General features: G+C 37.8%; 1 protein-coding gene across 1 annotated transcript in view; it reads left to right on the top strand.

The window, feature by feature from the left end:
- LOC106091462 (uncharacterized) overlaps positions 1 to 27,252 on the top strand; it is a 110,906-nt gene that overhangs the window by 30,928 nt on the left and 52,726 nt on the right. The gene's annotated exons all lie outside the window — the stretch shown is intronic.

The following is a 27,252-nucleotide window of genomic DNA, read 5'->3' as shown; positions in this document are numbered from 1 at the left end:
CTTGAGCCTCTAGAGGGCGCAATTCTCATCCGATTTGGCAGAAATTTTGTATAACTGCCTCTCTCATGACCTTCAGTACACATGTCTAATATGGTTTGAATCCATCAATAGCTTGATACAGCTCCCATATAAACCTATCTGCCAATTTTGCTTTTTGAGCCCCTTCAAGGCGCAATTTTTATCTGAATGAACTGAAATATTACACAATGACTTCAACATAGTTCAGTATTTATTCATGGTCCGAATCGGACTATAACTTCATATAGCTTCAATAGCATAACAGTTCTTATTCAATATTCTTTGTTTGTCTAAGAAGAGATACCGCCCATAGAACTCGACAAATGTGATCCATCGCCGGCCGAACTTATCACGCTCTTAATTGTTCAATATATATATGAGCAACATTAAGTTATTGACCGATATGGACCGTACTTGTCCTATCTGTTAGAAGTCATAGAAAAATACCACCAAATTTCAGGCAAATCAAGTTGAAATTGCGCCCTCCAGTGGCTAAGAGTGTAAAATTTGAGATTAGTTTATATGTCAGCTATATATTGCACCCTCTAAAAGCTGAAAAAGTCAAGACTCATGATCGGTTTATATGGCAGCTATATCATAACCGATTTAGACCATACTTGGCACAGTAGTTGGAAGTCATACGAAAACGACCTATGCAAAATTTCAACTAAATAGGATATTCACATATGAACGGATTAAGACCATACTTGGGATAGTTGATAGAAGTCATTTCTCAACGATATTAAAACACTTTTTGCAAAATTTCAGCCAAATCGGATAAGTTGTGCCCCCTTTAGAAGCTGAAAAGTCTAATCAAGAGATGGGTTTTTATGGCAGCTATATCAGCTTATGGACTGATTTAGACCATATCTGGCACAGTTGTAAAAAGTCAATCCTTAATTATATGAGCAAAATTTCTGCCAAATCGGACAAAAATTGCACATTCTAGAAGCTCAAGAAGACTAGTCGGGAGATCGGTTTATATGGCAGCTATATCAGGTTATGAACCGATTTGAACCATACTTAGCACAGTTGTTGGAAGTCATATCAAAACACTTGCAAAATTTCAGTCAAATCGGATAAGAATTGCACCCTCTAGAGGCTCAAGAAGGCAAGACCTAAGATCGGTTTATATGGCACCTATATCAAAACATGAACTGATTTGCCCATTGACAATCCCAACGACCTACATTAATAAGAAGTATTTGTGCAAAATTTCAAGTGCCCAGCTTGAGGCCTTTCTACGCTCATAGAAGTACGCTCAAGCAGTTGGTCCCAAATTGGATATCAGATTCTTTTTCTACTCTCAAATACCTTCCATTTGAGTCCCATATTGACATGAATGGACATTCATATCAATATACCTGTGAAGAAGTTTTTGGGTTGGGTCGACCCCTCGAGTACTCGACCACAATTTTTAATATCATATTCGTATTGTACTCTCAAGTAACTTTCATTTGATAGCTATAATGTCCAGATCGGTCATTTTATACCCACCACCAAAAGATGGGGATTTTGTCTTTCCGTTTGCAACACATCGAAATATCCATTTCCGACCCTCTAAAGATGTCTGTCTGTTGAAATCACGCTACCATCTTTAAAAATAGAGATATTGATCTGAAACTTTGCACATATTCGGTTTTTGTCAATAGGCCATATGGGCTATATCGGACTATATCTTGATGTAGCCCTCATATAGACCGATCTCTCGGTTTATGTTCTTGGGACCATAAAAGGCGCATTTGTTGTCTGATTTTGCCAAGATTTGGGAAGCTGTGTTGTGTAAGGCCAATCGACATTCTTCCTCAATTTGGACCAAATCGGTCCAGATTTGGACATGGTTGCCATATAAGCCGATCGTCCGATTCAGGGTCTTAGCACCATAAAAGCCACATTTTTTATCGGATTTTGCTGAAATTTGAGACAGTGAGTTGTGTTATGCTCTTCGACATCCTTCGTCAATTTGGATCAGTCCAGATTTGGATATAGCTGCCTAATAGACCGATCTCTCGATTAAAGGTTTTTGGCCCATAAGAGCCACATTTGTTATCCGATTTTGCTGAAATTTGGGACAGTGATTTGTGTTAGGACCTTCGACATCTTTCTGCAATTTGAGCCATATCGATCCAGATTTGGTCATAGTTGCCTTATAGGCCGATCTCTCGATTTAAGGCGTTGGGCCCATAAAAGGGGTTAATGAAGTTAATGAAAGTGAGTTGTGTTAGGACCTTCGACACCTTTCTGCAATTTGGGCCAGATCGATCCAAATTTGGACATAGCTACCATATAGACTTATCTCTCGATTTAAGGTTTTGAGCCCATAAAGGGCGCATTTATTCTCCGATGTCGCCGAAATTTGGGACAGTGAGTTGTTTTAGGCCCTTCGATATCCCTCTTCAATTTGGCCCAGATCGGTTCAGATTTGATTATAGCTGTCATACTGACCGATCTCTCGATTCAAGGTTTTCAGCCCATAAAGAGCGCTTTTATTCTCCGCTGTCGCCGAAATTTGTGACAGTGAGTTGTGTTAGGCCCTCCGACAACCCTCTTCAATTTGGCGCAGATCAGATTTGATTATAGATATCATAGAGACCGATATCTCAATTTAAAGTCTTGGCCCCATAAAAGACATATTTTTATCCGATTTCGCTGAAATTTGACACAGTGATTTTTGTAAGTCTTTTCGGCATCTGTGTCGTACAAGGTTCAGATCGGTTTATTTTTAAATATAGCTACCATAAAGACCAATATTTTGTTCTACCAAATTGAACAATGACTTGTTTTTATTAGACCACTCAATGTCCGTGCCGAATTTGGTCCAAATCGGAATATGTTTTTATACAGCTGCTATGGGGGCATAAATAATGCATTTTACATCGGATTATGACGAGAGGTGGTTTAATGTATATACCCGAGGTGGTGGGTATCCAATGTTCGGCATGGCCGATTAACTTGTTTGATTTTAGGTGGTTTTTGGGCTGAGGTGCAATCGGCGACTTTTTTCCGACTTTTTGTGACTTTCAACTTCTCTTAGCAGTGAAAGTCGACTTTTCGATGTTTTTACATAAAAATTATTTTAAAATTATTAGCAAAAAAAGTAGAAATCTAAATTAAATTTTCCTGAAAACCCATACTATCAATATAAACTTTCTGCATGCAGTAAAAGGCCAATTTGCATAATATAGTTTACAAATTTTTCTATTGCTACATTTACCATTTCCATTCTTCGTATAAACTAAACTTAAATGTTTACACCAATCAACATTTTCTATATGTGCATTTTATATATGTAGATAAAATTTACCATATTGCCACAAAGGAACTAAGTACGCATCTGTGTAAACATTGCAATTCATTATTACCAAACCGCATAGTAGTTCACATTAAGTGAGGGTTCAAATATTTGCATAATTGCATTTGCCATGAAATGCAGGATACGCTCTAAAGGCTATTGCACAGCAAGATATGTGTCATTCTTGGATATCTGAAGGATTTCCTTTAATCGTTGTCAATTAATTAAATTAGAAAAACACCAATTGACTTCAGACCGTAATATTTAAATTCATTTGAGAGCATTGATATAAAATTATATAGAATAGCTAATATCTCTGTCTCAACAAGGGTTTAATGTCTATGACAGCCTTCAATGAAAAATGAAGAATAAGTGATAATCATTGTATTCTGGGATGAAGAATACTTAGAGATGTTTGTCCAAACATTCATTGCATTGCATTGCAAATTTAGTGCCGGTAAATTATGTTTATCCCTTCCTAAGCCAGTTAATGAAGTGGGATGCCATTGAAGTGCATATCTATGAAGGAATAAAATTTATTTAAAAAGTCTTCCTCCCAACTGTATTCAGTTGCAGTATTGCCACCAACTTTGCAAATCTAATTGCTCTTATTCTGTCTCTCAAGAGTCTTTCCAAGTGACTCAAATTTGTATATTAGAAGAAGTTTTAAGATTTGCATTTTAGTTCTGAAATTACTTATTAGAGTTTATAATTGGATGGATTAAATGGAAAAACTGGTAAGGAAAAGCAAATCTATAATAACCTACAACCACCGAGTGTAGAACTACTTTTAATACACAGAATCCATATCAAAATCTTAAATCGTCAATACCTATTGAAATATCAAATTGATTCTTTCAACATTTTCTTACGATATCACCTAAACTAGTTTTGATGTCATATCGTAAGATGACACTAGTTTAGATGTCAAATGAAAGACCTCATGCAAAATTTTTGCAAGGATCGGACCAAAATTGAGGCGACTACAGCCTTAAAAGTCCATATCGGATGATGCTAAATTATTTAAGCATCAGACCAAAATAGTGGCTACCACAGCTTTAAAATGCCACGCCCAGAAAACTTAGTATGCTAATATCAGCAAACACTGTCTGCAGGAATTAAATTAGAATGATTAAACTTTAAACAAGTAAAAAAGAGTTAAGTTCGGTCGGGGCGAACTTTGGATACCCACTGCTATAGGGGCATATCTTATGACCCATGGACACGAATATTTAGTGGTCTAATAAGTACATGTCACTGTTCTATTTTGTAGTACAAAATATTGAACTTTTTGGTAGACATATCCATATAAAGACCGATCTGAACCATATACGACACGGATGTCGAAAAAGCCTCACATAAGCCACTGTGTCAAATTTCGGCGAAATCGGACAATAAGGCGAATTTTATTTGCCTAAAACCTTAAATTGAGAGATCGTTCAATAGGGCAGCTTTTTCCAAATCCAAACCGATCTGGGCCAAACTAAAGAGGGCTGTCGAAGGGCCTTACACAACTCACTGTCCCAAATTTCGGCGAAATCGGACAATAAAGGCGAATTTTATTTGCCTAAAACCTTAAATTGAGAGATCGGTCTATATGGAAGCAATATCCAAATCTGGGCCACAATGCAGAAAGTTGTCAAAGAGCCCAGTACAACTTATTGTCCCAAATTTCGGCGAAATTAGACAATAAATGAGCCCTTTATGGCCCCCAAACCTTAAATCGAGATATCGGTCTATATGACAGCTATATCCAAATCTGGACCGATTTAGGCCAATTTGAAAAATGATGTCGAAAGTTTTAACACAACTCACTGTACCAAATTTCGGCGACATCGGACGATAAATGCCTTTTATGGACTCAAAACCTTAAATCGAGAGATCGGTCTATATCGCAGCTATATCCAAATCTAAACCGATCTGGGTCTAATTAATGAAGGATCTCAAAGGGCCTAACACAACCCACTTTCAGTAAAATCGGATAATAAATGTGTCTTTTATGGGCCTAAAACCCCTAAATCGGAAGTCGGTCTATATGGCGGCTATATCCAAATCTGGACCGATCTAGGCCGACTGGATGAAGGATGTTGAAGGGCCTAACACAAATCGTTATCCCAAATTTCAGCAAAATCGGATAATAAATGTGGCATTTAAGGGCCTAGGACATTATATGGGCGGATCGGTCTATATGGCAGCTATATCCAAATCTGGACAGATCTGGGCCAAATTAATGAAGGATCTTAAAGGGCCTAACGCAAGTCACTTTCCAAATTTCAGCAAAATCGGATAATAAATTTAGCTTTTTTGAGCCTATAACTCTAAATCAGCAGATCGGTCTATATGGCAGCTACATCCAAATCTGGACCGATCTAGGCCGAATTGATGAAGGGCCTAACACAACCGGTTGTCCCAAATTTTAGCAAAATCGGATAATAAATGTGGCTTTTATGGGCCTAAGACCATATATCGGCGGATCGGTCTATATGGCAGCTACATTCAAATCTGGCCAGATCTGAGCCAAATTAATGAAGGATCTCAAAAGGCCTAACGCAACTCACTTTCCCAAATTTCAGCAAAATCGGATAAGAAATGTAGCTTTTATGGGCCTAAGACCCTATATCGGCAGATCGGTCTATATGGAGGCTATATCAAGATACTGTCCGATATAGCCCATCATCGAACTTAACCTTCTTATGGACCAAAAGAGAATCTGTGCAAAATTTCAGCTCAATATCTCTATTTTTGAAGACTGTAGCGTGATTTCAACTGACAGACGGACGGACATGGCTAGATCGTCTTAAATTTTTACGCTGATCAAGAATATATATACTTTATAGGGTCGGAAACAGATATTTCGATGTGTTGCAAACAGAATAACAAAATGAATATACCCCTATACTTCGGTGGTGGGTATAAATTGTTTACATTCATTTAAAAAAGTTTGCTGAAATCGGTCCTATAAAGGAATTGGTATTACTGACTAAGAGATTTGCAATTTTGATTTATGATATACCAGGTCCATAGTTATACCTAAATAGGAGCTGGTCTCGATCATATTTTATTCAGGTCCCTAGAACTCATATACAAGTAACAGTTTCAGCGAAATCTGGATCGGTCTATACGGCAGCTATAAGTAAATATACAATAGTTTGATCAGATTCGTATTGTCGGGTTGTTGGGAAGTTTAAAACAGCTCAATATTTCAAATTTTAACGAAATCGGGTAATGCAGCTTTGAACCATATTTTAGGAGGATGGTTGGAGGCTTAGAAAAGCTCATTGTTTAAAATTCCGGAGCAATCGGTTAGTAAATAAAGTTTTTATGGGCTTTAGACCCTTTATCGGCAGACATTGCAATGTAAAGCATATTTAGGTGAAATGTCGGGAGGCTTAAAATATCCCACTGTTTTCAATTTCAGCGAAATCTGGTAATAAATAAAGCCTTTATTGGCTTTAGACCCTTTATCGGCAGATCGGTCTGTATAGCAGCTATATCCAAAAACGGTTCGATCTGGCACGTTCAAGAACTTAACCTGCGTGCAGCAAAAAGGCCTGTTTGTGCCAAATTTCAGCTAAATGTGTAAATTTTTGAAGGCTGTAGAGTGATTACAACTGACAGACGGACGGACAGTCACACGAACATTGTAAATTCGTCTTAGAATTTTACGACGATCAGAAATACATATTCTTTGTAAGGTCGGAAATGGATATTTCGGTGTGTTGCAAACGGAATGACTAAATTAATATACCCCCTATCCAATGGTAAAATTTTTCAAATTTTGCCCATGAACATTCCACTAAGGAACAGGGGCAAACTTCCCAATGAGTGCTGTCCGATTTAAATTTAAACTCAATGATAAGGGGCCTCCTTTTTATAGCCGAGTCCGAACGGCGTGCCGCAGTGCGACACCTCTTTTGGAGAGAAGTTTTACATGGCATAGTACCTCACAAATGTTGCCAGCATTAGAAGGGGAAAACCACCGCTGAAAATTGTTTTCTGATGGTCTCGCCAGGATTTAAACACATGCGTTTAGCGTCATAGCGGACAAGCTAGCCTCTGAGCTACGGTGGCCACCAAAGGTGGTTTACATATATTACCGAGGTGGTGGGTATCCAAAGTTCGGCCAGCCAGAAAATCAGAAAATAAGATTTAGAGGCCTACGGCCTTAAACCGGCAGATCGGTCTATAAAGGGGATATATCAAGATATAGTCCGACACAGCCCATCTTCAAATTTAACCTGCCTATGGGCAAAAAAAATCTGTGTGAAGTTTCAGCTCAATAGCTCAGACAGACCGTTTTTATACCCTCCACCATAAGATGGGGGGTATACTAATTTTGTCATTCTGATTGTAACTACTCGAAATATTCGTCTTAGACCCCATAAAGTATATATATTCTTGATCGTCGTGAAATTTTATGTCGATCTAGCCATGTCCGTCCGTCTGTCCGTCCGTCCGTCCGTCCGTCTGTCTGTCTGTCCGTCCGTCCGTCCGTCCGTCCGTCTGTCTGTCGAAAGCACGCTAACTTCCGACTGCTTCTTATTAGTGTAGGTCAGTTGGTATTGTAAATGGGCCATATCGGTCCATGTTTTGATATAGCTGCCATATAAACCGATCATGGGTCTTGACTTCTTGAGCCTCTAGAGTGCGCAATTCTTATCCGATTGGAATGAAATTTTGCACGACGTGTTTTCTTATGATGTCCAATAACTGTGCCAAGTATGGTTCAAATCGGTGTATAACCTGATATAGCTGCCATATAAACCGATCTTGGGTCTTGATTTCTTGAGCCTCTAGAGTGCGCAATTCGTATCCGATTGGAATGAAATTTTGCACGACGTGTTTCGTTATTATATCCAACAACTGTGCCAAGTATGGTTCAAATCGATCCATAACCTGATATAGCTGCCATATAAACCGATCTTGGGTATTGACTTCTTGAGCCTCTAGAGTGCGCAATTCTTATCCGATTGGAATGAAATTTTGTACGACGGATTCTCTCATGACCATTAACATACGTGTTTATTATGGTCTGAATCGGTCTATAGCACGATACAGCTCCCATATAAATCGATCTCTCTATTTTACTTCTTGAGCCCCAAAGGGCGCAATTCTTATTCGAATTGGCTGACATTTTACAAAGGTCTCCAACATAAATATAATTTAATTGTGGTCCAAACCGGACCATATCTTAATATCTTTTCTTATATCCTTTTTTTTTGCCTAAGAAGAGATGCCGGGAAAAGAACTCGACAAATGCGATCCACGGTGGAGGGTATATAAGATTCGGCCCGGCCGAACTTAGCACGCTTTTACTTGTTGATTTTTAAGATGATCTAGAATATAACCATTATAGGGTCAGAAATGGATATTTCGATATGTTGCAAACGGAATGACCTTAAAGGTCCATACCTTGATATAGCTTCTATATGTAGCAAAATATTTATTTGAAAAAGTCATTCTAAGAATTGGTCAAATGCAATCCATACTGAAGAGAATATTAGATTAAGCTCGCCAGAATTTAACACAATTTTAATATTTTTAGGTTTTATAGCCTTGTAGGAAACAAAAACTTTCTTACAGATGTTGTAAACTTTTAACAATGAATTTCAATTCTTTTTGATTATCTCTTGCCAAAGTGTTAAAATTACTTTGATTTTGCAAAAGATAACCCAAATTTATTTTACCTCAAAATTGGTCTTAAATTTTTCTTCCAAGTTTGTGTCAATCCTTTCGTGTCAAATGTCATTTCAACTTTTGTGACAAATTTCCCAAGACAATTTTGTGATATGGTTTTGTCTTTTTGTTCATCTAAAGGTCATCATCAGTTCCATGCAATAAAGATAAATGGTATAAATAAATAATTTCTCTATGGAAAATTTCTTGCCAAGATGAAAATTTCGTTGGTTTTACACTCTGCTGAGTGTGTTAAATTAACCGATGTAAACCTTTTCTTGCATCATGGCCTGGCGTATCCGTCCCCAAGGACATACTGCAAATGGTGCCGCCAGAAAATTAAATATACATTCAAAGTCTAAGCCAATTCTCAAATGGATGTGTTGAACAGTTTGTTGCCTTGTCTTTGGACATGCTCTACTTGTGACGAACGTGTTGAGAATTGTGTGAGGAAATCAAATCGAATTTCACACAATGTTTATCGATTGTATTAGGAAATAATTTCTCGGAAAATTTCTGCTTGAAATGTCATAACACCAAAGCCAAACACCTTTGCGAAGGGAATGAAGGACACACAAAACTCCTTTTGCATTATGTATGTATGAGAGGGATATTAAGGCAAGATTTTTTGACTTAATTTACTAAAGAGATTAAAATTTAATATCGGAAAGTGTTTGTGACACCAAAAAGAGGCTACAACGATACGGTTTGATACTCTGGTTAGGTTAATTTAAAACCAAAACCAGTAAGGAAAGGCAAAAGTCGGGCAAAGTCGGGAAAGGCAAAAGTCGGGTAATATACAAGTAAATATGTATATGAGAGCTTTATCTAAATCTGAACCGACTTTAAAACAGATCGTTTGAAAATTGTTATTACTACGGCCATATAATTGCAAATCAGGCGATAAATATGTATGGGTGCTACTTCCAAATTTGAACCGATTTTGATGAAATCTAGCAGATATTTTAAGATCAGTAACAACATTTTGAGCAGATCGGTCGATATTTGTTGTTACTACGGCCATATGAGTGCAACTCAGGAGATACATATATATGGGAGTTATATCTAAATCTGAACCGATTTTGATGAAATTTTGCAGATATGTTAAAATTGGTAACAAAATAATTCATGCTAAATTTTGTGCATATCGGTTAAACATTTTAGCTACTTCGGCTTTTTAAGAGTAAATCGGGCGATACATATATATGGGAGCAATATCTATTTAAATCTGATCCGATTTTGATGAAAAGTTGCAGATTAGTTAAAATCAATAACAAAACAATCCGTGCCAAATATTGTGCAGATCGGTTGAAAATTTTAGCTACTACTGCCATTTAAGTGCAAATAGCCCGATACATATATATGGGAGCTATATCTAAGTCTGAACCGATTTTGATGAAATTTTGCATATATGTTGAAATCAGTAATAAAACAATCCGTGCCAAATTTTGTGCAGATCGGTTGTCCTTACTACGGCTATTTAAGTGCAAATCGGGCGATACATATATATGGGAGCTATATCTAAATCTGAAACGATTTTTTATATTTTCAAAATCAATAGCGTTCGTCCCTGAGCCAAAAAAGTGATATGTGCAAAATTTCGTGATAATTGGACAACAAATACGACCTGCACTTTGATTACAAGAATACATGGACTCACAGACGGACATGGCTAAAGCGAACCAGAACGTGATTCTGAGTCCATCGGTATACTTATCAGTGGGTCTAGCTCTTCTTCTTCTTAGCGTTGCAAATAAATGCACAAATCTATAATACCCTATACAACAGTGGTGGTGTAGGGTATAACAAGTAAAAGCGTGCGTTCGGCCGGGCCGAATCTTCTATAACCTCCACCATGGATCGCATTTGTCGAGTTCTTTTCCCGGCATCTCTTCTTAGGCAAAACAGGATATAAGAAAAGATTTGCTCTACTATTAGAACGATATCAAGATATGATCCGGTTTGGACCTCAATTTAATTATTGGGTTGCCGAAAAAGTAATTGCGGATTTTTTAAAAGAAAGTAAATGCATTTTTAATAAAGCTTAGAATGAACTTTAAATATACTTTTTTACACTTTTTTTCTAAGGCAAGCTAAAAGTAACAGCTGATAACTGACAGAAGAAAGAATGCAATTACAGAGTCACAAGCTGTTAAAAAATTTGTAAACTTTGACTATATGAAAAATCCGCAATTACTTTTTTGACAACCCAATATATGTTGGAGACCTGTGTAAAATGTCAGCCAATTTGAATAAGAATTGGGCCCTTTGGGGGCTCAAGAAGTAAAATAAGGAGATCGATTTATATGGGAACTGTTTCGGGCTATAGACCGATTCAGACTATAATAAACACGTATGTTGATGGTCATGAGAGAATCCTTCGTACAAAATTTCAGGCAAATCGGATAATAATTGCGACCTCTACCGGCTCAAGGAGTCAAGATCCCAGATCGGTTTATATGACAGCTATATCAGGTTATAAACCGATTTGAAACATACTAAGCACAGTTTTTGGATATCATGACAAAACAAGTTGTGCGAAATTTCATTCCAATCGGATAAGAATTGCGCAATCTAGAGGCTCAAGAAGACAAGACCCATGATCGGTTTATATGGCAGCTATATCAAAATATGGACCGATATGGCCCATTTATAATAAAAACCGACCTACACTAATAGGAAGTATTTGTGCAAAATTTCAAGCGGTTGGCTTTACTCCTTCGGAAGTTAGCGTGCTTTCGAAAGACAGACGGACGGACGGACATGGCTGGATCGACATAAAATGTCACGACGATCAAGAATATATATACTTTATGGGGTCTCAGACGAATATTTCGATTAGTTACAAACAGAATGACGAAATTAGTATACCCCCCATCCTATAGTGGAGGGTATAAAAATTGGTTCTGTGACGCAAGAAGACTGGCTTCACATGCTGACGAAAACATCTCAAAATTTATCAGCAATGGTTGTGCCATTAAAAGACTGAACAAGTAAAAGAGTGCTAAGTTCGGCCGGGCCGAATCTTATATACCCTCCACCATGGATCGCATTTGTCGAGTTCTTTTCCTGACATCTCTTCTTAGGCTAAAAAGGATATAAGAAAAGAGTTGCTCTGCTATTAAAACGATATCAAGATATGGTCCGGTTCGGACCACAATTAAATTATATGTTGGAGACCTGTGTAAAATTTCAGCCAATTCGTATAAGAATTGCGCCCATTGGGGCTCATGAAGTAAAATAGAGAGAACGATTTATATGGGATCTGCATCGGGCTATAGACCGATTCAGACCATAATAAACACGTTTGTTGATGGTCATGAGAGGATCCATCGTACAAAATTTCAGGCATATCGGATAATAATTGCGACCTCTAGGGGTCAAGAAGTCAAGATCCCAGATCGGTTTATATGGCAGCTATATCAGATTATGAACCGATTTGAACCTTATTTGACACAGTTGTTGAAAGTAAAAATAAAATACGCCATGCAAAATTTCAGCCAAATCGGATTAGAATTGCGCCCTCTAGAAGCTCAAGAAGTGAAATCTGATCTGTTTATATGACAGCTATATCAGGTTATGAACCGATTTCAACCATACTTAGCACAGTTGTTGGATATCATAACGAAATACTTCGTGTAACAATTCATTCAAATCGGATAAGAATTGTGCCCTCTAGAGGCTCAAGAAGTCAAGACCCAAGATCGGTTTATATGGCAGCTATATCAGGTTATGGACCGATTTAAACCATACTTGGCACAGTTGTTGGGTATCATAGCAAAACATGTCGTGCAGAATTTCATTCCAATCGGATAAGAATTGCGCACTCTAGAGGCTCAAGAAGTCAAGACCCAAGATCGGTTTATATGGCAGCTATATCAAAACATGGACCGATATGGCCCATTTACAATACCAACCGACCTACACTAATAAAAAGTATTTGTGCAAAATATCAAGCGACAAGCTTTACTCCTTCGGAAGTTAGCGTGCTTTCGACAGACAGACGGACGGACGGACGGACGGACGGACAAGCGGACGGACATGGCTAGATCGACATAAAATGTCACGACGATCAAGAATATATATACTTTATGGGGTCTCAGACGAATATTTCGAGTAGTTACAAACAGAATGACGAAATTAGTATACCCCCCATCTTATGGTGGAGGGTATAAAAAGGACAAGAGAAAAGATTTGCTGTGCTATTAGAGCGATATCAAGATATGGTCCGGTTCCGGACCACAATTCAATTACATGTTGGAGACCTGTGTAAAATGTCAGCCAATTCGAATAAGAATTGCGCCCTTTAGGGGCTCAAGAAGCAAATAGAGAGATTGATTTATATGGGAGCTGTATCAGGCTATAAACCGATTCAGACCATAATAAACACGTATGTTGATGGTCATGAGAGGATCCGTCGTACAAAATTTCAGGCAAATCGAATAGGAATTGCTTCCTCTAGAACCTCAAGAAGTCAAGTCCCCAGATCGGTTTATATGACAGCTATATCAGGTTATGGACCGATTTGAACCATATTAAGTACAGTTGTTAGATATCATAACAAAATACTTCGTGCAAAATGTCAATCAAATCGGATAAGAATTGCGCCCTCTAGTGGCTCAAGAATTTAAGACCCAAGATCGGTTTATATGACAGCTATATCAGGTTATAAACCGATTTTAACCATACTTGGCACAGTTGTTGAAAGTCATACCCAAACACGTCGTGCAAAATTTCATTCCAGTTGGATAAGAATTGCGACCTCTAGAGGCTCTAGAATTCAAGACCCAAGATCGGTTTATATGGCAGCTATATCATATATATGAACCGATTTGAACCATACTTTGCACAGTTGTTGAATATCATAACAAAACACGGCGTGATCATCAGAAAAAAAATTTCATCGGTGTTTGTCCCCTCACTTATGTTGGCAACATGTGTGAGGTACTATGGTATGTAAAACTTCTCTCCAAAGTGGAGTCGCACTGCGGCGATTTTGGTATCACTTTCAATAACTGTACTAAGTTTCATAAAAATCGGTTCATAATCTGGTATAGCTGTCATACAAACCGATCTTGGATCTTGACTTCTTGAGCCAATAGAGCGCGCAATTCTCATCCGATTTGGCTGAAATTTTGCATGAGGTGTTTTGTTATGACTTTCAATAACTGTGCTAGGTATGGCGCAAATCGGTATATAATCTGATATAGCAGTCATATAAACCGATCTGGGATCTTGATTCATTGTGCCTCTAGAGGGCGCAATTCTCATCCGATTTGGCAGAAATTTTGTACAACGCCTTCTCTCATGACTTTCAACATACGTGTCTTATATGGTCTGAAGCAATCAATAGCTCCCATATTAACCTATCTCCCGATTTTGCTTCTTGAGCCCGTACAAGGCGCAATTCTTATTCGAATGAACTGAAATATTACACAATGACTTCTACAATATTCGGCATTCATGTATGGCCCGAATCGGACTATAACTCTATATAGCTTCAATAGCATAACAGTTCGTATTCAATACCTAAAAAGAGATACCGCGCATGGAACTTGACAAATGCGGTCCATGGTGGAGGGTATATAAGATTCGCCCCGGTTAAACTTAACACGCTCTTACTTGTTTCACATTGTTGCGATTAATCTATGTCTTGGCCTAACGAGGTCGAGCTCTAAAAATTTATTTACAAATTTTGAAATCAGATTATTACCCTACTTCAAAATGCCTATCATTTAAGTCCCATTTTGTCCCGATTAGTCTATATGACCGTTGGGTGGATTCTCAGGGGTAAAGCAGCAACGTGAGTTTAAATCTATTTACACATTTGTCTGTATTCAACAGCAGCTGTAAAATAACATACCGTAGCATTCATTATCTATGATATAAGAACTCATGGATCATGAAACTTTATGGCAAAATATTAAAATAAAACTTTTTAAAATCGTTAAAAACAAATGAAAACCTCTCTTAAAGCAATAGGGAGGGGATTTTAACGAAAATTGTTGCGAATGAATATATCCGAGGCAAACGTTGTTGTCGTTGTTGTTGTTTTTAAACCTCCATAAATTATATACAAATTGCAAATAATTTGTTTATTTTGTTTCTCGATTTTTGTTGTTGTTGTTTTGGCAGTACCACAGCCATGCATGTCTGTCGTTGGGAGTTTTTCCTCCTCGTTTATTTACACATGACAAAAAAGATCTATGGATGTGCAGGCATATGTATGTGACCACATTTACCAATATATACGCACATGCATGTATGTATACATAGGTATTTGTAAACTTGTGGAATGTTATAAATGTATGTGAATTGTGCACAAATGGCATGTAATAAATTTTACAATTTATTTTTATTTGTATTTTAGTTGAAATTTCATTGTTGTTCAAATGATACGATATATCAAATGGGTGGCACGTAGGTGCCTGGCATGTTTCAATATGGATATGGTTCGGGGTATGTCAGTCAGTGTGAAAGGAATGAAAAATCTATTTTTTAACAAAGAAGTTTATTGGAGTACGCCGTGAAAACCTTTAGAAACACATGATGGAGAAAATATATAATTTGGAACCATTTTTATACCCTACACCACTACTGTGGTACAGGGTATTAAAACTTAGTGCATTTGCTTATAACACCCAAAAGGAAGAGAGATATAACCATTGATAAGTATACCGATCGACTCAGAATCACTTTCTGATTTGATTTAGCAATGTCCGTCTATCAAACTACAAACTACAGGTCGCAATTTTCATCGGATCGTCTTCAAATTTGGTATGGGCATATTTTCGGCCTAGAGACGAAGCCTATTGAAATTGGAAAAAACGGTTCAGATTTGGATATATCTTCCATATATATTTTCATCCGATTTGTAGTTATACAGCAATAAAATGGACATTAGTAAACCGATTCTCTCGAACTACGGCAGGAAGGATTTTCTTCTGACTCTCGATGTTACTGGTGAATTTTATAGAAGTCAGCTCAGATTTGGATATAACTCCCATATATATCTTTGTCCGATTTGCAGTAATACATCAATAAAATGATCATTTGTTAACCGATTCTCCTGAAATTTGACAGGCAGGATATTCTTATAACTCTCGATATAACTGCTGAATTTCATAGAAATCGAATTTGGGTATAGCTCCCATATATTTCGGACAATAAATGCACCTTTTATGAGCCTAAGACCCTAAATCGGCGGATCGGTCTATTTGACAGCTATATCCAAATCTAGACCGATTTGTGCCATATTGCAGAGGTATGCCGAGGGGCTTAACACAACTTACCGACCCAAACATCGGACAATAAATGCGCTTTTTATGGCCCCACAACCCTAAATCGGGAGATCGGTCTATATGGCAATTGAAAATTTAGCCAATGAACATTGTACTAGGAAACAGGGGACCGATTCAAGTTTGAGCTCAATAAAAAGGGACTTCCTTTTTTTAGCCGAGTTGGAACGGGTCGCCGCAGTGCGACACCTGTTTGGAGAGAAGTTTTACATGGCATAGTGCCTCACAAATGTTCCCAGCATTAGGAGGGGAAAACCACCACTGAATATTTTTTCCTGATGGTTTCGCCAGGATTCGAGCCCAGGCGTTTAGCGTCATAGGGGACCTCCGGCAGTTATATTCAAATCTGGACCGATCTGTGCCATATTGCAGAAGTATTTCGAGGGACTTAACCTAACTAACTGTAACAAACTACGGCAACATCGGATAATAAATGCGCCTTTTATGGGCCCAAAACCTTAAACCGAGAGATCGGTCTATATATCGATCTGGGCAAAATTTAAATATAATGTCGAAGGGCCTAACACAACTAACTTTTTTAAATTTTGCAAAATCGGATAAGACCCTATATTTGCGGATCGGCCTATATGGCAGCTATATCCAAATCTGGACCGATCTGAGCCAAATTGAGGAAGGCTATATCAAGATTCGATATAGCCCATCTTCGAACTTAACCTGCTAATGAACAAAAGAAGAATCTGTGCAAAGCTTCAGCTCAATATCTCTATTTTTATACCCTCCACCATAGGATAGGGTGTATACTAATTTTGTCATTCTGTTTGTATCTACTCGAAATATTCGTCTGAGACCCCATAAAGTATATATATTCTTGATCCTCGTGACATTTTAAGTCGATCTAGCCATGTCCGTCCGTCCGTCCGAAAGCACGCTAACTTCCGAAGGAGTAAAGCTAGCCGCTTGAAATTTTACACAAATACTTCTTATTAGTGTAGGTCGGTTGGGATTGTAAATAAGCCATATCAGCCCATGTTTTTATATAGCTGTCATATAAATCGAGCTTGGGTCTTGACTTCTTGAGCCTCTAGAGTGCGCAATTCTTATTCGATTGGAATGAAATTTTGCACGACGTGTTTTGTTATGATATCCAACAACTGTACCAAGTATAGTTTAAATCGGTTCATAACCTGATATAGCTGCCAAATAAACCGATCTTGGGTCTTGACTTCTTGAGCTTCTAGAGTGCGCAATTCTTATCCGATTGGAATGAAATTTTGTACGACGGATACTCTCATTACCATCAACATACGTGCTTATTATGGTCGGAAACGGTCTATAGCCCGATACAGCTCCCATATAAATCGATCTCTCTATTTTACTTCTTGAGCCCCCACAGGGCGCAATACTTATTCGAATTGGCTGACATTTTACACAGGTCTCCAACATTTAATATAATTGTGGTCCAAACCGGACCATATCTTCACATCTCTCTAATAGCAGATCAAATCTTTTCTTATTTCCTTTTTTGCCTAAGAAGAGATGCCGGGAAAGAACTCGACAAACGCGATCCATGGTGGGGGTATATAAGATTTGGCCCGGCCCGAACTTAGCACGCTTTTACTTGTTAAAGACTTTAGCGTGTTTTCAATACACAGACGGACAAGACGTCTTAGATTTTTACGCTGAACAAGAATATATATATATACTTTATAGGGTCGGAACTTGGTATTTCGTTGTGTTGCAAACGAAATGACAAAGTTAATAATCCCCCGTCCTTTGGTGGTGGGTATAAAATTCTTATGCCCTGCTTTCGCAGCTAAAAGACACCGGTACTCAGGTGGGGACACGATACCAGACATGAACCATCTATGGGTCGTGGAATGGAAAACAATTTAGGATTTTGAAAGCAGCACAGAATATCTAACATAGATTTTCATTAACGATTTTAGTTTTTATACCCTCCCCATAGGATAAAGGTATAATAATTTCGTCATTCTGTTTGTAACACCTCGAAATATGCGTCCCATAAAGTTAAGATATTCTTGATCGTCGCGACATTTTATGTCGATCTAGCCATGTCCGTCCGTCATTCCGTCCATCTGACTGTCGAAAGCACGCTAACTTTCGAAGGAGTAAAGCTAGCCGCTTGAAATTTTGCACAAAAACTTATTATTAGTGTAGGTCGGTTGGTATTTCAAATGGGCCAAATCGGTCTATGTTTTGATATAGCTGCCATATAAACCGATCATGGGTCTTGATTCCTGAGCCTCTAGAGGGCGCAATTCTTATCCGATTTTAAGGAAATTTTGCACAAAGTGTTTCGGAATCACTTCCAACAATTGTGTTAGGTATGATTGAAATCGGTTCATAATCTGATATAGCTGCCATATAAACCGATCTGGGATCTTGACTTCTTGTGCCAATAGAGCGAGCAATTATCATCCAATTTGGCTGAAATTTTGCATGAGGTGTTTCGTTATGCCTTCCAATAACCGTGCTTAGTATGGTGCAAATCGGAACATAACCTGATATAGCTGCCATATAAACTGATCTGGGATTTTGTCTTTTTGATACTCTAGAGGGCGCAATTCTCATTCGATATGGCAGAAATTTTGTACAACGGCTTCTCTAATGACCTTCAACATACTTGTTTAATATGGTTTGAATCGATTAATAGCTTGATACAGCTCCCATATAAACCGATCTCCCGATTTTGCTTTTTGAACCCCTACAAAGCGCAATTCTTATCCAAATGAACTGAAATATTGCACAATGACTTCTACAACGTTCAGCATTCATTTATGGTTCGATTCGGACTATAACTTGATATTGCTCCAATAGCATAACAGTTATTATTCAATATTCTTTGTTTGCCTAAAAAGAGATACTGAGCTTAGAACTCGACAAATGCGATCCATGGTGGAAGGTATATAAGATTCAGCCGGGCCGAACTTAGCACGCTCTTGCTGTATAGTAGATACAGCTACTAAAAAGACGAATATTTTGTTATACACAATTGAACAATGACTTGTACTTATTAGTATTTGGTCCAAATTGGAACATATTTCAAAAGAGCTGCTATGGGGGATAAGGTATGCATTATTCACCGGATTTTGAGGAAAGGTGGTTTACATATATACCCGAGGTGGTGGGTATTCAAAGTTTGGCCCGGCCGAACTAAATGCCTTTTTGCTTTTTACCGATTTCGCTGAAATTTGAAACAGTGAGTAGTTTTGGGCCTCCCGACATCTGACCTAAATATGGTCCATATCGAACTATATTTATATATAGCTGTCATATATACAGATCGTTCGATAAATGGTCTGAAGGCTTTATTTATTGCCCGATTGAAACAGATGGTTTCTTAAGCTCCTGATATCTGACCTAAATATGGATCAAATCGAACTATATTTAAGTATAGCTGCCATATAGACCGATCCCCAGATAAAGTGTCTAAAGCCCAAAGAAACTTTATTTTTTAAGCGATTTCGCTGAAATTTGAAATATTGATTACTTTTACGCCTCCTATCATAGGACCTTAATGTGGTTCAGATCGGACTATGTTTAGATAAAGCTGCTTTATAGACAGGTCTCCCAATTAAGGGTCTGAAGCCCATAAAAGCTTTATTATTACCCGGTTTCGCTGAAATGTGAAACATAGGGTTATCTTAAGCCCCCTGGTATCTGACCTAAATATGGATCAAATCGAACTATAATAGCTCTATTTTATTACCCGATTTCGCTAAAATTTTTAACAGTGGGTAGACTTAGTTCTTCTGACATTCGTCCCAAATAAAGACTATATTTAGATATAGTTGCCATACGGACCGATATCTCGGTAAAGGGTTTGAAGCGAATAAAAACTTTATTTTTTATCTGATTTCCCTGAAATTTGAAACATTAATTTGTTTTAGGCCATCCGACCCAAATATGGTAAAGATCGGACTGTATTTAAATAAAGCTGTCATATAGACCGATGTGCCGATTAAAGGTCTAAAGCTCATGAAAGCTTTATTTATTATCCCTCCACCCTGAATCGTATTTGTCGAGTCATTTTCCCGGCATTTCTCTTAGGCAAAAAAGGACAAAAGAAAAGATTTGCTCTGCTATTAGAGCGATATCAAGATATGGTTCGGTTCGGACCACAATTAAATTATATGTTGGAGACCTGTGGAAAATGTCAGTCAATTCGTATAAGAAGTGCACCCTTTCGGGGCTCAAGAAGGAAAATAGAGAGATCGATTTATATGGGAGCTGTATCAGGCTATAGACCGTTCAGACCATAATAAGCGCGCATGTTAATGGTCATGTGAGGATCCGTCGTACAAAATTTCAGGCAAATCGCATAATAATTGCGACCCCTAGAGGCTCAAGAAGGCAAGATCCCAAATCGGTTTATATGGCAGTTGTTGAAAGTAAGAATAAAATAAGTCATGCAAAATTTCAGCCAAATCGGATAGGAATTGAGCCCTCTAGAAGCTTAAGAAGTCAAGTCTCCAGATCTGTTTATATGACAGCTATATCAGGTTATGAACCGATTTGAACTTTACTAGGCACAGTTTTTGGATATCATAACAAAATACTTCGTGAATAAATTCATTCAAATCGGATAATAATTGCGCCCTCTAGAGGCTCAAGAAGTCAAGACCCAAGATCGGTTTGTACTACGACAGCTTTATCAAAACATGGACCGATATGGCTCATTTACAATACCAACCGACCAAAAAATTTCAAGCGGCTTGCTTTACTCCTTTGGAAGTTAGTGTACTATCGACAGACAGACGGACGAACGAACAGACAGACGGACGGACGGACGGACATGGCTAGATCGACGTGAAATGTCTCGACGATCAAGAATATATATACTTTATGGGGTCTTAGACGAATATTTCGAGTAGTTACAAACAGAGGTGGAGGGTATAATTATCAGACAGTGTTTTCTGATATCAGCAAATTTATTTCTATGTGTGTATTTCCATATAGCTAATGTATAAGCCGATTTAATGCCATAGGCACATAAAATCGTCTTTTACTAACCAACACTGACAAAATGTATAATAGTGCGTGGTTTTGGTCCCTTCAACATCCTTAGCCTAAAAAAAATTTTTACATTAAAAAATGTTAACGAAAGTTTAAAAGAGTGCTTATCCATGATGTGGGGATCCAAAGTTCAGCACAGCTGTTTTTACTTATTACGCGTATTCTTAAGGTGGGAACTATATTGAATCTGATACTTTTCCATTGGTAACATCCCACTCTAATACACGCATCACAACACAATATATGTCAAGGTAACTAAAGGACAGATACGGTTATTTTAAATTTCAACATGTTCTCTATTATAGCTATTAATATTCATCCCTATATATGAGACTTTAGTAAGTTAATGCAAGACCCTTTGCGAGCCAAATGTAAAGATAAATGAGATTTTCCAAAGGTACATTAATAGTACAGCACTAAAGCATTATTCACTAATATACTGAAGAAGCGGATTTTTTTCAAAGTTAAAGGTAAGGAAGATGAGGTAATAGAGCCGGTTTGCTATTGATAAAAAAAACCATGGTTAAGAATATTGATTTAAATAACGCTTAATTTTATAAAAATTGATTACCAAAACTATTCCTTGACAACTCTTATCCAAATATTATAAAATCGTTTGCACATATCAATTGTTCTTTGGAGTAAAAAAAAACAAGTAAAAAGGCGTTAAGTTCGGCCGGGCCGAACTTTGGATACCCACCACCTCGGGTATATATTTAAACCACCTTTCATCAAAATTCGGTGAAAATTTCATACCTTATACTCATATACCTCATACCGATCTGAACTATATACGACACGCATGTCGAAAAGCCGAACATAAGTCACTGTGACAAATTTCAGTGAAATCGGATTATAAATGCGCCTTTTATGGGGCCAAGACTTTAAATCGAAATATCGGTCTACATGGCAGCTATATCCAAATCTGAACCGATTTGGGCCACGTTGCATAAACATGTCGAAGAGCCTAACACTAAGCACTGTCCCAAATTTCGGCGAAATCGGACAATAAATGCCTCTTTTATGGGCCCTAAACCTTAAATCCAGAGATCGGTCTATATGGCAGCTATATTCAAATCTGAACTGATCTGGGCAAAATTGAAGAAGGACGTCGAAGAGCCTAACCAAACTCACTGTCTCAAATTTTAGCGACTTCGGACAATAAATGCGTCTTTTATGGCCCCAAAACCTAAAACCTAGATATCGGTCTATATGACAGCTATATCCAAATCTGGACCGATCTATGCGATATTGCAGAAGTATGTCAAGGGGCTTAACTTAACTCACTGTTCCAAATTTCGGGGACATCGGGCAATAAATGAGCATTTTGTGGGCCCAAAACCATAAATCAAGAAATCGGTCAATATGGCAGCTATATCCAAATTTGAACCGATCTGGACCAAATTAAAGAAATATGTCAAAGGGCCTAACACATCTCACTGTCCCAAATTTCAGCAAAATCGGATAATGAATGTGGCTATTATGGGCCTTACACCATAAATCGGAGGATCGATCTATATGGCAGCTATATCCAAATCTGAACCGATCTGATCCAAATTAACGAAGGATGTTGATGGGCCTTACACAATTCACTGCCCCGAATTTCATCAAAATCGGATAATAAATGTGGCTTTTGTGGGCCTAAGACCCTAAACCGAAGGATCGGTCTATATGGCAGCTATATTCAAATCTGAACCGATCTGAACCAAAATAAAGAAACATGTCAAAGGGTCTAAGATAATTTACTGTTCCAAATTTCAGCGAAATCGGACCATAAATGTGGCTTTTATGGGCCTTAGACCCTAAATCGGAGGATCGGTCTATATGGCAGCTATATCCAAATCTGGACCGATCTGAGCCAAATTAACAAAAGATGTCGAAGGGCCTAACACAACTCACTGTCCCAAATTTCAACAAAATCGGATAATAAATGTGGCTTTTATGGACCTAAGACCCTAAATCGGCGGATCGGTCTATATGGGGGCTATATCAAGATATAGTCCGATATAGCCCATCTTCGAACTTAACCTGCTTATGGACAAAAAAAGAATCTGTGCAAAATTTCAGCTCAATATCTCTAGTTTTAAAGACTGTAGCGTGATTTCAACAGACAGACGGACAGACGGACGGACAGACGGACGGACAGACGGACGGACAGACGGACGGACAGACGGACGGACAGACGGACGGACATTGCTAGATCGTCTTAGATTTTTACGCTGATCAAGAATATATATACTTTATAAGGTCGGAAATGAATATTTCGATGTGTTGCAAACGGAAAGACAAAATGAATATACCCCCATCCTTCGGTGGTGGGTATAAAAAAATATATATAACAAAAATGTTTTGACATGATTAAGCACTTATGGATGAGTTATGGCTGTTCTAATATAATATAGTAAAATACATGGAAATGAAGGATAATCGCGAGAATCAAAACAAGTAAAGGCGTGCTAAGTTCGGCCGGGCCGAATCTTGGGAACCCATCACCAGGTTATAGACCGTACTTTTCACAGTTACTGGAAGTCACAACAGAACACTACTTTTGAAATTTCAGCACGATCGGACAAAAATTGAGTGTTCCAGTGACTTAAAATGTCAAATCGGGACATCGGTTTATATGGGAGCTATATATAAATCTGAACCGATATAACCCATTTGCAATCCCCATCGTACTATATTAATATTAAGTATCTATGCAAAATTTCAAGCAGCTAGCTTTACGCGTTCGATCGCTATCGCGATTTCGCCCTACGGACGGACGGACGGGCATGGCTGGACCGAATCAGAATGCCGAGAGGATCCAGAATATATATACTTTATGCGGTCCCAGATCAATACAAGTGTTACAAACGGAATGACTAGATTAATATACCCCCATCCTATGGTGGTAGGTATAAAAACTGTTTAGCAACAACCAATAGATATTGTATCAATGGTATACCCTATATCAGCACTAAAGAGTACAGAGTTTTATAACTTTTGCATTGAATTTGTTTGCTACGCTAAGAAGGAGTAGAGGTAGGCTCATTGAAAAGTATATTAATCGTTTAGAATCACTTCCTGATTCGATTTGGCTATGTCCGTCCGTCTATCCGTGTGTCTGTCTGTCCACGTATTTTTGTGATCAAGGTACAGGGTCCAAGGACGAATGCTATTGATTTTAAACAAATCGGTTCCTATTTAGATATAGCTCCTATATATTTCTTTTATCATATATGGCCTTTGAAGGCTGTAAAAGCCATAATTTTGGTCCGAGGTGTTTTATTTGATGGGCTAATATGTGCGCTAAATTTAAAAAAAAAAACGTCCATATTTAGATATAGCTCCCCTATATATCTTTCATCTAATATGGACTTTTAAGGCTGTAGAAGCCTCATTGTACACACCACCATTGGATGGGGGTATACTAATCTAGTCATTCCGTGTGTAACATCTCGAAATATTGATCTGGGACCCCACAAAGTATATATATTCTGTGAGTCTCGACATTCTGATTCGAACTAGCCATGTCCGTCCGTCCGCCAATCGAAGTCACGATAGCGGTTGAACGCGTAAAGCTAGTCGCTTGTAATTTTGCACAGATACTTTTTATTTATGTAGCCCGTGATTGCAAATGGGCCATATCGGTCCAGATTTGGCCCATAAAAACCCATATAAACCTCAATTTTCATCCGATGTGGCTAAAATTTGTAACAAGGACTTGCGCTATGACTTTCAACATCCTTGCCAAGTACAATCTGGATCGGTCTATAAACAGATATAACCCCATATCAACCAATCCCGGGATTTGACTTCATGACCCCTTAGAAGCCAAATTTTCGTCCGATTTGGCTGAAATTTGGAATAATGACTTGAGATATGACTTCCAACATACACGCCAAGTATGGTTTGAATCAGTCTATTAACAGATATAGCCCCCATATAAACTGATCTCCGGATTTGACTTCCTGCTCCCTTAGTACCCTTAATTTTCATCCGATTTGACTGAAATTTGGAACAAAAACTTAATTTATGAATTCCAACATCTATGCTAAGTATGATCGGAATCGGTGTACAAACAGATATAGCACCCATATAAACCTGTCCCCGGATTTGACTTCTTCAGCCCTTCAAATTTAGCCCAAAACCCTATGTTATGACTCATAATATCAGTGCCAAGTTCTAACCGAATCGTTCAATATGGTGTTATAGGCCCCCCTAAGTACAGATATCCCGATATGACTTCTTGAGACCAAAGTAATTTAAATACAAACTCAGTTAATAAGGGTGCATGTTTAGCGGAATCCGTGGTGGTGGGTACCCAAGATTCGGCCCGGGCGAACTTAGCACGATTTTACGTGTTTTTTATTTGATCTTTATAAAATTTAGCATAAGATGTTTTATTTGACGTCCTAATATGTGTGCAAAATTTCGTCTCAATCGGTCCAGATTAAGATATTGCTCCCATAAATTTGACCTTTTAAGGCTGTAGAAATCCACTGTCTATCCTACAAAGTTCTATTCGATATTTCAATAGGTATGCAAGATTAAAGTCTGACTGGATTTTGAGATAAGTTCTATTTATTAAAAGTAGTACGTAGACTAGGTGGCTTGGGGTATTGTATGGTCAGCTCCTTCCGACTTTTGCCTTTCCATACTAGTTTTTAATCATGTTTATGGTTGAAATACATGAATTCTTTTTTTTATGATTGGTTAGTTAATACCATTCTATCGAAAGGCCCGCAAAGCACCTACATGTAAACATATTTCTCTCAAGTTAGAAAAAATTTAAAAAAAAAACATATTTCACGAAATTTTTGTTGTTGCCATCCCTAAAAAGCTACCAAAACTTAGACATTACTTAGTGCCAAATGACAAGAGCAGCTACTATTATTCTATACAAAGTTCTGCAGAAGAGTACTCATTTTCCTGCCATAACAATCTAACGAAGCCAGAGATAATGGAAGCAAACTTCAACAGGAAGTCTGATAGAAAAGTCTTCATAAAGCAACAAAGAAATTGTAAGACTCAAAACTGTTGGAGTACTTGAGTGTATGCGTGTTTCGAACATATACTGTTGCAAATTTCACACGCATACATAACATAACAAGCATAAGACAAGAAAATGAAGCAACCAGAAATGGCGATTACAACAATGGTTTCTGGATGATAATAGCAGCGGCGTCATACTGATGACAATGACAAAAACAACAACCATAAGCAAATAAACAAACAAAATGTAATAGAAAAACTCTCGTACACACATGTGAAAGGACTATAATGTTGCCGCTTTGCTATTTAGTGGCTAAGTTAAGTGGGATAAATAGTAATTCCAAATTAAGTTAGATTATGAAAGGAAATCATGGTAGTTCAGACAGAAATTTTCTATATCTAATTTTTCGAAAAGTGAGTTGCATATGTCCTTTGTGCGATACATAAATATGCGCTTCCATGCGTCTTATCCATATTCGTAAAACCAGAAATATTGTATAAGAGCAAAATTTCAGCTCAATAAGTACATTTCGGATATGGGAGCTATATTTACAAATGGTTCGATTTGAAAATTTCGAGCTGTTGTTCCAAAGTTTTCATGCTTTCGACAGGTGGAAGGACAGAAATAGCTGGAGCAATGTTACATGTCATGACGATCAAGTATATTCACATTATAGAGTCCAAGACCATCATTTCAAGGAGTGGAAAATACAAGCAAAAGCGTACTAAGTTCGGCCGGGATGAATCTTATACACCCTCGACCACGGATCGCATATCTCTAGCTATTGTTATCTTGAATTGATAAGAATAGCTATGGTATTGGAGCTGTTAAAAGTCAAAGCCAAACTTAATGTTCAAAATTTCAGCCATAAACATATCTGAACAAGTAAAAGCGTGTTAAGTTCGGCCGGGCCGAATCTTTAGAACCCACCACAAACTAAATTTAGTTGAAGTGCATAATTTTATTCTACATACCAAACTTCTATCTAACTA

Source organism: Stomoxys calcitrans, chromosome 4, assembly GCF_963082655.1.
Source record: "Stomoxys calcitrans chromosome 4, idStoCalc2.1, whole genome shotgun sequence".
NCBI lineage: Eukaryota > Metazoa > Arthropoda > Insecta > Diptera > Muscidae > Stomoxys > Stomoxys calcitrans.
This window is presented reverse-complemented; position numbering and strand designations above follow the sequence as displayed.